We start from the raw sequence: 12500 nt of genomic DNA, 5'->3' as shown, positions 1-12500 counted from the left end.
AATTTTTTTAATGCTTATTTTTGAGAGAGAGAGGCAGAGCATGAGTGGGGGAGGGGCAGAGAAAAAGGGAGACACAGAATGTGAAGCAGGCTCCAGGCTCTGAGATGTCAGCACAGAGCCTGATGCGGGGCTTGAACTCACAAACTGTGAGATCATGACCTGAAGTCAGATGCTTAACCAACTGAGCCCCCAGGCACCCCTTTATTATTTTTTTAAATATAATTTATTGTCAAGTTGGCTAACATACAGTGTATACAGTGTGCTCTTGGCTTCAGGAGTAGATTCCCATGATTCATCGCTTACATACAACACCCAGTGCTCACCCCAATAAGTGCCCTCCTCAATGCCTATCACCCATTTTCCCCTACTCCCTGCCCCTTCCATCAACACTCATTTTGTTCTCTGTATTTAAGAGTCTCTTATAGTTTGCCTTCTTCTCTGTTTGAAACTATTGTGTATATTATTTCAGCTGTTCCTGAGCAAGTTGGAGACTTTGTGGAAGACTGACAAGAAAATAGGGAACATAGTGAATGCAGCACTCTGAACCCAAGGAAATGTGTTGTGTGCATATTAAACATGAGTTCTTTCAGGGAAAGTTATGAGGTTAGCTCTATGTGAAGTTCTTCATATTGATTGTAAGTTATTGAAGTAACTTGTTTTTCCCTCCTGAAATCCCACAAAAATCAGTTGGTTAAAATACAGATCATGTTCTAAAAGACAGTTTATAGGGATATAAAATTCTGGGACAACCAGAAATCCTACATTTTAGATGTCAGGGCGTTTGGTCCATGCTGTGAAGCCTTTGGCTGATTGAGTGTCTAACCTTGTAAATTTAAGTGCCCTTTACTCTGAAGATCTGTAGTTCTTTTTAAAAATCTTTTAAAGAAATTGAGAATTCTCTGAGTTTCTTGACCCTAGATGAAGTCCATGGGGGAAATCCAGGTTTTAGTCTTCATTCTATAAATGTTAAATTTATAACAACTGTCTGTCACAAGACTATGAATAGTACAATTTGGGGATTCTGGATTTATGAATGAACAGGCAGCTTTGAACTCCTTACAGGAGCAGGCACCATATGCCATTCAAAGGTAATTTCCCTTAGATTTACATTTCATTTATTCATCTTGTGCCTCTAATGCCAAGTGCTGTGTCAGGTCTTGAAAGGAAACATAACAGTGAATAGCAGTCCAGAGAAAGAACGATAAAGCTGACAAATGGTAGCTTCCTCAATAAATCACAGGTACCACGGAGAGAAGTTGACCATCAAGCCTACACATTAGAAAAAGAAATGTAAGAGGAGGAAAAGAAAACAACAGAAACTTGCCATGACTCTGTGAATGAGAGAAATGCATCACAGGGAAACCTGAAATAAAATAAAAAGTATTATCTAATTTTATGGGGCAAAATTTTAAGAAACATGTTTGCTAAACAGATTTGAAAAGCGTAAGAATGAAAATTATTATGTATAGTGGTAAGAAAAGAGACAAAACCAGTCTTGGTTTTAAAAATGTCCAGGATGGGCATTTTCAAACAAGGTGGAATGGAAGTAGAAAGTTGATGAACATGTGGGTGGCTAAAGAGGTGAGAGGCCAGAAGGTGACAGGTACATGCATGTTCAAAGCATGATGGGTTATATTTTGTTTGCCTTTTTGTCTTAGGAAAATTCCCATCTTGTCCTGGTTTTGTGGGCTTTGACACTTAAAGGTTTAGTGCAGCTTTCTTTAAGAGAAAAAAATTAAAAAAATTATAAATAGACAATTAGGCATGGGACTTTAGAAGGTGTTCATGACATTGAGGAGCCCTGTTACGTACGCTTCATTAGCCTCATGGTAAATTCACTACTGGTCCCCTGGTTACCCTCTGTGACCAGGGAGATACAGTGGGCTTTGGGCTGCTGCGTGGGGCAGGTGGCCTATGATTCATCTTCTTGCATGAAGTGACTTGGGTCAGTGTATCCTCATCATTAGAATGATAAACTAGAGAGAGTTGTAATTCTGGAATGAGCTTAGAAGATAAAGGAATTATTTCTGGCTGAAGTAGTGATTATTGTATTTTAGAAGTGTAAATGGATCAGTGAAGCCTCTCCTTTGTCTTGTTTGAGTGGCCAGATATATCAGAGTGTGCTGGGTACTTGGGATACAAAGAAGAAGAATAAATGATGAATAAGAGTTCTTTTTCAGAATAGGAGGGGGGGGAGGTTGAGAGAAGAGATGCAGAAGGAACCTAGAGTGTCTCACCAAGAAATATTATACTTGGGAGGGAGCCTCAAATTCATTCATTTAACAAAAATTTATTGAGTGTTACATTGTTGTAGGACCTGGGGATTTAGCAGCAAACAAAACAGTCCCAGATCCCAGCTCACATGGTATTTTTATTCTAGGGGAGAGAAAGGGACAGTATGTAAGTATAAACTATAGATACAGATACAGATGTGTACATACATGGACAAATGCTGGTAAGTGCTATGGAGTAAAGTAGAGTAGGTTTTGGGGGAGTAGTCAGTTTGTGTGTGTCTGTGTGTGTGTGTAAGGAGCTGTTGCTCTTTTTTTTTTAACGTTTATTTATTTTTGAGAGAGAGATTGAGAGAGAGAATGAGAGCGGGGAGGAGCAGAGAGAGAAGGAGACACAAAATCCAAAGCAGGCTCCAGGCTCTGAGCTGTCAGCACAGAGCCCAGTGCGGGCTCACACCCACAAGCCATAAGATCATGATTTGAGCCAAAGTCAGATGCTCAACTGATGAGCCACCCAGGCACCCAAGGGGAGCCGTTGCTCTTTTATATAGAGCGTCCAAGAAAGACCTCAGTGATAAGATGACATTTGAAAAGAGGCCTGAAAGAAGGGAGGAAGAGAGCATGGTGGGAAGAGCCTTCTAGGCAGAGAGACTAGCAAGTGCATGAGTGTACTTGATGTGTCTGAGGAACAGCAAGGAAGCCAGTGGGGTTGAAGTAAAGTAAGCAGTGGGGAGAGAGGAGGGAGATAAGGTCAGAGAGGTATCAGGAGCTAATCCAAGAATGCTTGTGGGTCATGGTAAATATGGTCTTTTCTCTAAGTGAGGTGAGGTGCCATTGGAGGGAGTCATGTGATCTGACTGTTTTTATAGCTTCCCTCTGCTATGTGGAGAGTCTTTTTTACAAGAGCAAGCCTGGAAACAAGAAGCTCATTTGGGAGACTGCTGGAGTAATCTGGGTGGGAGATGACAGTTGCAGTAGGTTGGCAGCAACGGGAGGTGGGAAGTGGTTCGTTTCTGATTACACGTTCAAGAAGGAGCCAGCAGGAGATCCTTGCAGATCAGATAAGCCCCTGGAGTCAAGATTTCAGACTGAGCAACTAGAAGACCAGAGTTTTTATTTAACGAGATAAGGAGAAGTGTGGGAGGAGCAGCTTGGGAGGGCATGGTGGGATTTCTGTACTGAGCTTAAGTTTGAGGTCTCCAATAGACATTTGATTGGGAATATGGGTAGGCAACTGGATGTGAGTTTGGAGTTCAGGGCAGTGATTGAGGCTAGAGATAAAAGTATTTGGGAGTCAGGAGCATACAGATAATACTTAAAGCCATGAGATTAGACAAAATCACCTAGGGAATAAATATAATAAGTATAATAGAGAAAAAGTAAAATATGGTATGTTTCTTTTCCTGAACCTTTGCATATATAGTTGTCATTGAACTTGTAGAGGTGAGGTTGAGCATTTAAAGTCTAGATTCCTGCTGTTTTTCTCTCTCTATATATAGATATCTACGACTTATGACTTCTACACCTCAGCATTTCATATAAGGCTTCCCATAGTCTGACCTGACTGCTCACTTCCCCAGTTTTAGCTGCAGCAAACAGTAAAAGTACCATCCAGTTTGGTGCCTTTGTGTGCATCTTTGCTCGTGCATTTCTTTGTGAAATGCCCACTCTGCTCCCAATCCCAGCTTCTCTGTCTCTGTGTGTCTGTGTGTGTGTTTGTCTGTCAAACACACAGACACACACACACACACACAGACACACAGACACACAGACACACACACACACACACACACACACACACACACACACACAACTTCTAGGTAATTTCTACTCATTTGTAAGACCTTGACTGAAATATCATGTTGTCCGAGAAGTCTTCCCCTCAGCCCATTCTTAGATAGATTAAGCCCATCTTCTATGCCCCATCATCCTGTACTTGGAAGTAATTTCCGTATCCCATTGCATTATAATTGTCTCTTACAATTTGCTCATTTCTTGTCACAGAGAATACTCAAAGTGTTTGTAAAAGTGAACCAAAATATTAACTGCAAAAGTAAGAGAAAAGGCATGAATGAACTAAATCTCTGTATCCCAGTGCAGAACAAAAGCAAAATTAAGCCCCAATTCAATCAGAAACTACTGAGCTAAGTTCCTCAATGTCTTCTGCAGTGTTCTGCACCCAGCGTGGTCTTAATGAATGTGCAGTAACAGACCTTCAATGATCAGCCGATGGAAAAGAGGAAACAAATAGGAAAATAAATCTTTGTAGGAAGGAGGACGAAAAAGGACAAAGGGGAGAGAGAGAGAGAGGGTTCTATTCTGAGGACAAACTGGAATATTCCTAGCTGCAATCTATCTCTCATTTGAGTAATGAGGGTGAGCCTCCTGACTAAAGAAATTGATAGTCTCAACTGGGGGCTTAAAAATAACTTACAAATATAAACCTGTTTGAGTCAAAGAGGCAATTAATTGTTTTTACACAAGCATTGTAAATTCTTTAAAATTCATTAATCAATCAAATAATTCATTTCATAAATTGAAATCGTTTGGAAGAGTTGCTCTTTAAAAAATTAAAAAAATTATATTTTGTTCGTGTTTCCTCTACATTACAAAAGCTATCATCTGTAAACTGCTGATAGACTAGATGTCTATTGGATAATATCATGTATACTAGTTGCTTTCCTAATGCAAATTGGCTTTGACATCTTTCATTTGTTACATCACTCAATTGAAATTCCTTAAAAGCAGGAACTTCATGCTATATGTCCTAATGTATGCTACATTTAAATTTGGGAATGGACATGCAGATTTCAGCACATTCTTAACTTCTTGTGTAGAACATATACACCATTCCATAACGATATATTCCAATAATAGTACAGTCATGATTTATTAGCATTTTCAAGCTGCACATGCTTTATTTATCTCATCTCATCCTTACTAGATATTATTTTTTTTCAGTTGAAAAGAAGCAGACATTATGGAACTTTAAGCAGTTTGCCCAGGCTTAGAAACCAATTTCTTCCAATAAAAAAGCCTAAACTTTTTCTTTAACTATGCCTTGACACATTAATGTGTCAACTTAAAACTTAAAACTTGAGGGGCGTGTGAGTGGCTTAGGGTTAAGTGTCTCTTGATTTCAGCTCATGTCATGATCTCATGGTTCGTGAGTTCAAGCCCTGTGTCGGGCTCTGCGCTGATGGTGCAGAGCCCGCTTGGGATCCTCCTTCCTCTCTCTACCCCTCTCCCCTGCTCGTTCTCTCTCGCTCACAAAATAAATAAATAAATTTCAAGTAAAACAAACGAAAAGCCTTAAAACTTGTGTATCTGTCCTACATATATTCAAGAATTCCATTAATTAGGAAACCCCAAGTATGTAAGTATATTTGAAAATGTTTATTCAAATATCATTTAAGATTTTTCATTATCAAACAGAAGTGATACATTGGAGTTATATCAAATGTATATTAAATTTATAAGGATTGCAAAGAAGCAGTTATAATTGCATAAAGAAAACCATTACTTCAGATAGTTTACTAAATAATAGAATTTCATATCTATTTGACAGCTAGGAGTATAAAACATGAAAATATACAATATAAATATGCAAATATGTAAGTCTGGTAACATATTTCATTTCTGACAAATACAAATTGATGAAGAATAAAATCCTAATTTAATCTTTTCTTCTAGCCAATCAAGTTTCCAATGTTTTATCATTTGCCTCTCACCACCCACGAAATACATCCAATGCTTCCATTGTGAAGAACTATTAAACAAGTTGAGAAGGATGTTCTTTTGCTCAAGCTTGGTGTCTTTGCTAGAGATGTCTTTCCAGCCTCGTCCATCCAAAAAGCCTTTACATATCTTTTAATAATCAGCTGGTGACTCATAAATTTACATCTCAAGCTCAGAACTTGAGCTCAGCTCCTGTTTCAGATATTATATCGGTCACTAGTCATCTCTACTTGAATTGTTCTGGGTCATCTTCAGTCACCATGAGATACTTTTTTCTATGACCCCATAAGAAGAGTGGATTATTCTTCTTGTACCTCCTTGGTTACTTTGTATAAACTTTTGGGATGCTGTCTGTAATGCTTTATTCAAGGTCTCTGCAAATACTTGGCACACAGATCAGCATCCCTTTTCTTTATTTATGGGATCTTACTATAATCACAATAGCTATTATTATTATTATTAATAATAATATTCATAATGCCGGACTTATATGAATATGTTAGGCAGCTAATGCCGAGATGGGAAGCAATTGGTCATAGCAAGCCTATTTGTCATTTCTGTGACTATATATTTTTATATCCATTTTTATAAACATGTTAGTTTCTGATGGCACTTGTAGATAAATTAATAAATCAATAAGTGAATACATTTACAAAGTTATATATATTACTAAACAAATCACACCATTTTCTTAGATAAGGTTTTGGTGGCAAAACAGGGTTACTTTAGGGAACTCAAAGTCGCTTCTGCGCGGAAAAGTTCATATTTGATGACAAGTCAGTCTAACAATTCAGCCCATTTCTTCAGCAGTGAATCAATTAACCAAAGTTTAATGCCAAAAAGTTTCTTCCCTGTGAGTCAAGGGAAAAGATGCACAATAACTACCTATGACAAGTATGTAATATTAATTATATAGTTAATTTATTTTTAATACCATGCCTGTTTAATTAGTAACCAAAGTGTGGTGGCTGTCTTGTACAGCTAGAGCTTGTATATTATGTAGGTGTGAAAGCTTACACTGCAATAGGGGTTATAACCTCATATGCAGTTCAAGATTTATGAACCTTACATGATACTTAAAAAGTCCTCTCAAGCTAAATTATAATTATTAAGTAGTTATAATCTTAATTACATGATATATTTCCTCTTTTATAAAGGAAGATGTTATCTATGAGAATTTTGACTGCCGGAGGCTAATAGGATCAGGCCCTTCATGGAATTTTGTTTTTCTATGAACTACAAACATATATAAAAAAAATCATGTCCTTCAAAGAGGAAAAAAAAATAATTAATCACTAATCAGTGAATTGCTTTGGTTTTCATATCCAGAGAACAATCTTGGTTCTGTCCTGGAAAGTCCTGAGTTCATTTTATTTATTTGTCTAAATGTTTCGAGATGATAGAGTTGGTAACTCCTCTGTCTCTATTATTTCCTGTTTCCTATGTTATGGAGCCTCTATATCATTCTGTAGAGTCAGGTGGAAGAGAAAAAAGAAGCATTGTTAAACTGTCTTTAAAATAGCAAGAGAAAATAACTTCCACCTTATATGTTTAAAAGAGAAATTGGATAATACTCTTCAAACACAACTTTCTGCAGCATTTTCGTAATTATGCTCTTAGAATATATGATGTGTTTTTATTTTTATAATTAACAGGAAATACATGTTATACATTAAATGTGACACAAGAGATATGAATTATGCAGTCAACTCGGTATGTGCTGATGAGCACAAAGCCCAAGGCACGTTCCGTCGAGTTTCTATGAAGATCTATAATGAGTTTCAAGTACATCATTTCCTGATGGAGGATAAGAAAACATCCATCAATGCAAATTTTTGCACATTTTTTCAGCTTTTATGAATACTTTACAACTTCTAAAAAGAGTGAATTTCGAAAGTGCAACTTGAGCAAATTCTATGAGTAATTTTATATTCTACTGTTTAGGCTCAGTGGAAGCTTCGAAGGTATGTCTATATATATATATATATATATATATGTATATATATATATATATACACACACACACACACACACACACACACACACACACGTATATTTAAACTTATTTTAGAGTGCTATAAAGGAAGGTGGCTAGTATTGCACAGTTTCCTGCTGTACAATTTAATATCTAGTTAATGTCTCAACCTATGATATTAGTTTATGTGGAAAATAAAAAAGTTGGTACCATGCAGCACAAAGCAAATAAATATTTGCAAATGAAACACTGTTTTAAATGCAGAATTGAGCTTTCAGATACATATGCAGAGTGAACATGCATATTTCATGCATTTAATTCTTTTGAAAGAATTGAGATTACGATGAGTACCTTAAGTTCATGTTGGATTGCATTTTTATTTTCTATTAGAATAGTATTTAAACATATATTAATGAATGAAAGAAAATGCTTAGGGAGTTAAATTATGTTGAATGTTAAATAAATACTAAAAATTACAGCACCATGAGGTCCTTGAGATATTTTATAGAGTAACATATAGTTATTGTATAAGAAAGTCCAGTAAGACAACAGCCTCCTAATTGGTTCCCTTAACACGTCTCTCCCCCCACAGTCCATTTTCCACAATAAAGAGTTATCATCCTGAAAAGCTAATCTGATCACATGGCTTCCCTGTTTAAAGACCTCTGTTGGGTCCCTGGTGCCTAGAGGATGAAGGCTAATCTCTCCAGCCTGGCCCCAGCCTGCTCCTCCAAGCCTTATTTCCTGGCAAACTCCCCCACACACCTTAACCTCTGGTCCCTGAACTGTAGAAGCAGAGGCCTGGGAGGGTCAGGCCGGGGCTGAGGGGGCAGGAAAAGAGCTCCATGGATCACCTGACCTGTGCTTCTCCCCTTGAGGTGACTTGCCACCTCTTTTATACCCAAGACGATAAGCAGGTCTATCATCCACCGCTTTTACATTTACTTTATTTCGTTTCGCCTCTTCACTCTTCTCTAACAGAGATATTACAAAGCAACAAGCAGTTGAAAATTCTTACTACACAGTGCAAATGTAAAGAGAAAATACACTTTTGCTCTCTTCCCTTGCTATAAATTACCTCCTGGTTATGGAAAGTGACAGTTACAATTCCATATGCTCACAGAGGAAGGACACATCGCCACGAGGAGAATGGCCAGAAAGTCCTGTGACCTGCTGAGTCAGGCTTGTCCAAGGGTTCCCAAGCACGGATCCCTAGTTCTGTGTACTGAATTTGGCATGCATTTACGTCCTCTATAGATGTTTATTAACAAATTGAATTTAATCAGCAGGTACATTTCAGTAGTTAGTAGGTTGAAGAAAATAAAATCATTTTAATGATACTACACATAAATTTACTTTGAATACTCTAAAATATTTCTTTTTCTACCAGTCTGTCAATACCTTTCATGATAAGGAATTGTATTTTTGGTTTAAGTGAGAAAAGGATGCAGATCGAGTGCTTATTGGTAAGAGCTACAAATTATTGAGGCCCCAAATGTATGCGGTGGTTTATCGGCCTTTTCTTTTTCCTGTTTCCACACAACTTTAAAAGTTGGTATTATGACCCTTGTTTTTACACTGAAAGATGAAGTAACATACCCCAAAGCACTCAGATAACAAGTGAGGAGTTGAGTGCATGTTTATCTGATTCACAGGAAATGATCTTCCTACTGTGCCGCACAGACTATTTATATAGACCAGAGACTTTAAAAAAAAATTCCTCTCCAGCTCAGGAAGTCATTGATCTGAGATCCCTTACCAAGAATGTATATTTCTCAATTCCCTGAAGTTTAACATTAGGGACCAGTATTTCAGTTGTGAAGCAGGCAGGGGGAAATAGATGATCTCCTATGTAATCTGAGCCCAACCTTCTTTAGACCTTTATGGATTCATTTGCAGATTCAAAAAGGGAAGTATCCTTAGTATCTTAAAGTAGTTTATAATTCTTGTAGTAAGAAAAAGTGTCACAAAAGATATTCAGTATTGAATGATATGCTTGAATAGATACTAGCACAAATCAAATTCCCATTTAAGTTTCATTGTTTATGTAAGGAATATTGTTTCAAAAACTACTAAACCAAAACTGTGGTAGAGCATAAAAGAGCTTGTACATCAAGCACTTAGTGGAGAGTTATATTATGCTAACAAGCTGAAGAGCTTGTCAACATCTCCTGGGTTAAGTATGCCTCCTCTTTGATCATCCAAAAAGGTTTCCAACACTGTAGGTGGCCCTAATTAACAGGGAACTGTGATCTTCTTTTACTGCTAGATTTCACAAGTCAGGCAATATACTACATTCTATTAATGCTTACTAATATTGTTCTATTCAAATCCCAATATCTCCCCAGATATACAACTGATTATAAATGTATGTCCTGTTTTAATAGTGTCTTTCAAGAGAAAGTTTGATGCTTCGTATCTAAATATCCTCAGGGTTCCTGTAGTCAATTATATTTTCTCATTATGGACTAAGAATGCCTCACACTCAGAATAAGCTCCATATCTGAATAATCCACATCTGAATTCTACCCTTGATTGAATTTACATGATCTTTCCAGGGTTGGAGGAGGGGGGAGATGAGACTGTTTGTGTGTGCGTGTGTGTGTGTACACGTATGTTAATGTGATTTGATGTGATGTAATGTGATGTGTGTGTGTGTGTGTGTGTGTGTGTGGTGGTGGTGGTGGTGGTGGTGGTGGTGGTGGTGGTTTCACCTGCATTTAAATCCTGTTTTAATAGCCACAGGAAAGATGTTGGTTGCTTTGAATATATAAATCTCTTTTAATAGTTCAATCCCATTAAATAGTTATTTTGATGTTCATTTTAGAGATTAAGAGACCCAAACTCATTCTGTGGAAAGGTGGCAGATTGAATATATTCATCTAATTTTATTTCTTTTGAAATTGCAGTGAAAATACAGTACAGAGATTTAAAAAAAAATATATAACCATAATGAGGATGGAGGAAATGGGAAAAAGTAGAATATGTCAGTGCTGGAAAGCAGATGGTTGAGTGATAATTGATTTGACAGACCCGAAAAAGCCAACCCTTGAAATGTGGAAAGCTCAGACCCAATGAGATGTAGAGTCTTTGAAAGTTCAGACATGTTCAGAACCAGGAAGCTAGCCTGAACAGAATGAGACCATGCTGACACCTTCATCTTGAACTTTTAGGCTTCAGAACTGTGAGCAATAAACTTCTCTTGTTTATAATCCACCCAGTGTCTGACATTTTGTATAGCAGCCCAAACAGACTAAGACAGCATCAATTTTCCCCCATTTTTTTATTAGAGTCTCTGTAATTTTTTTTTTGTTTGTGTGTAAAATTTTTTTAAATATTCTGGATATGAGCGTTTTAAAAAAGTTATTTGTGTTATAAATGCCTTCCCCAACTTCATGGTGGGTTTTTACACTCCTAACAGAATAGAATTTTTTTAATGAATGTATTTTCTTTAATTGATGTCATTGATCAAATTTCATTTAACACTGGTATTTTTGTGTTCTATTTAAAAGAAATTTTCCCCCAGTTCAAAATCTTGAAAATACTCCACCTTTCATTTTAAACACTTGTTTTGCTCTTGAAATTTGTCTATAATCATTTGAAATTATGTTTTAAAACATACATGCTTAGCTGTTAAGCTAGCTGTCAAGTTTTGATTGTTCTCCATATGAAATTTAATTGATCCAGAACCATTAACTGAAGACACCAGTCTTTCCACACTGCTCTGCAATGCTAATTTTCTAAGTATCCATTTATATATATGTGTGTGTGTGTGTCGGGGGGGCGGTTTCTGTTCGATTGGCCTGTTGTCTACCCTTGGACCAGTACCACACTGCCTTCATACTACTGCATGATAAGTCTCACTACCTGGTAGGACAAGTTACCTCCTCTTGTGTTCCATTCCTGCCACCTGGGTAAGCTGAGGGTGCTCATTTCACTGCCTGTCCAGTTATGATCTACTCCTCTTCTGAGAACTGGAAGTAGGCCATGACTAACTGGGAAAGGGAAATAACTGCCTCCCACCCACATTCTTGCTTGATGTACAGTACTAGGCCCATGCTACATCTTTGCAAGAGATCCTAAATGTGATGAAGTCCTTTTTTCCCCAGATCTTACAGCCTTGCCCAAGATTTCCCCAGGAAGGTTCTTGTAAACTCTCAGGGGAACTAAAGTCAGGGCATGACCTAGAGTCTTTCCACTTATCCTCTCCTCAGAACCCATAGTCGTATTAATAGTGCTCTTTCCTGGTGTAGCTGGCTTGAGCTTCCTACTCAGTTTTTACAATCATTACCTGGTGAATTTTTTTTTCAACTGTTTGTTTTTCCTGTTCCTTTTCTTCTTACTCTTCCTCGTCCTCCTCCTCGTCCTCCTCCTCCACCTCCACTTCCATCCTCCTCCTCCTCCTCCTCCTCCTCCTCCTCCTCCTCCTTCTTCTTCTGTTATCTGTGTATAGATACTGTTCGTGTTTCATTATTATAATTATGATGATTAATCTTTAAATGAGATAGATTCTTTCTGGACCAGCTCTTTGCAAATTTGTGAACAGTCCAGGGCAG

General features: G+C 37.5%; 1 long non-coding RNA gene across 2 annotated transcripts; it reads left to right on the top strand.

The window, feature by feature from the left end:
- Positions 1-398: 398 nt before the first annotated feature.
- On the top strand, positions 399-11160 carry LOC122211758. 2 transcript variants are annotated; one of them, XR_006198814.1, is made up of 3 exons: positions 399-635; positions 7625-7933; positions 10854-11160. It is a non-coding gene; the product is annotated as an uncharacterized LOC122211758 (long non-coding RNA). The 2 variants fall into 2 exon arrangements; XR_006198815.1 differs by having other exon boundaries at positions 400-603.
- Positions 11161-12500: the final 1340 nt, after the last annotated feature.

The sequence above is a fragment of the Panthera leo genome, chromosome F3, assembly GCF_018350215.1.
Source record: "Panthera leo isolate Ple1 chromosome F3, P.leo_Ple1_pat1.1, whole genome shotgun sequence".
Taxonomy (NCBI): domain Eukaryota; kingdom Metazoa; phylum Chordata; class Mammalia; order Carnivora; family Felidae; genus Panthera; species Panthera leo.
This window is presented reverse-complemented; position numbering and strand designations above follow the sequence as displayed.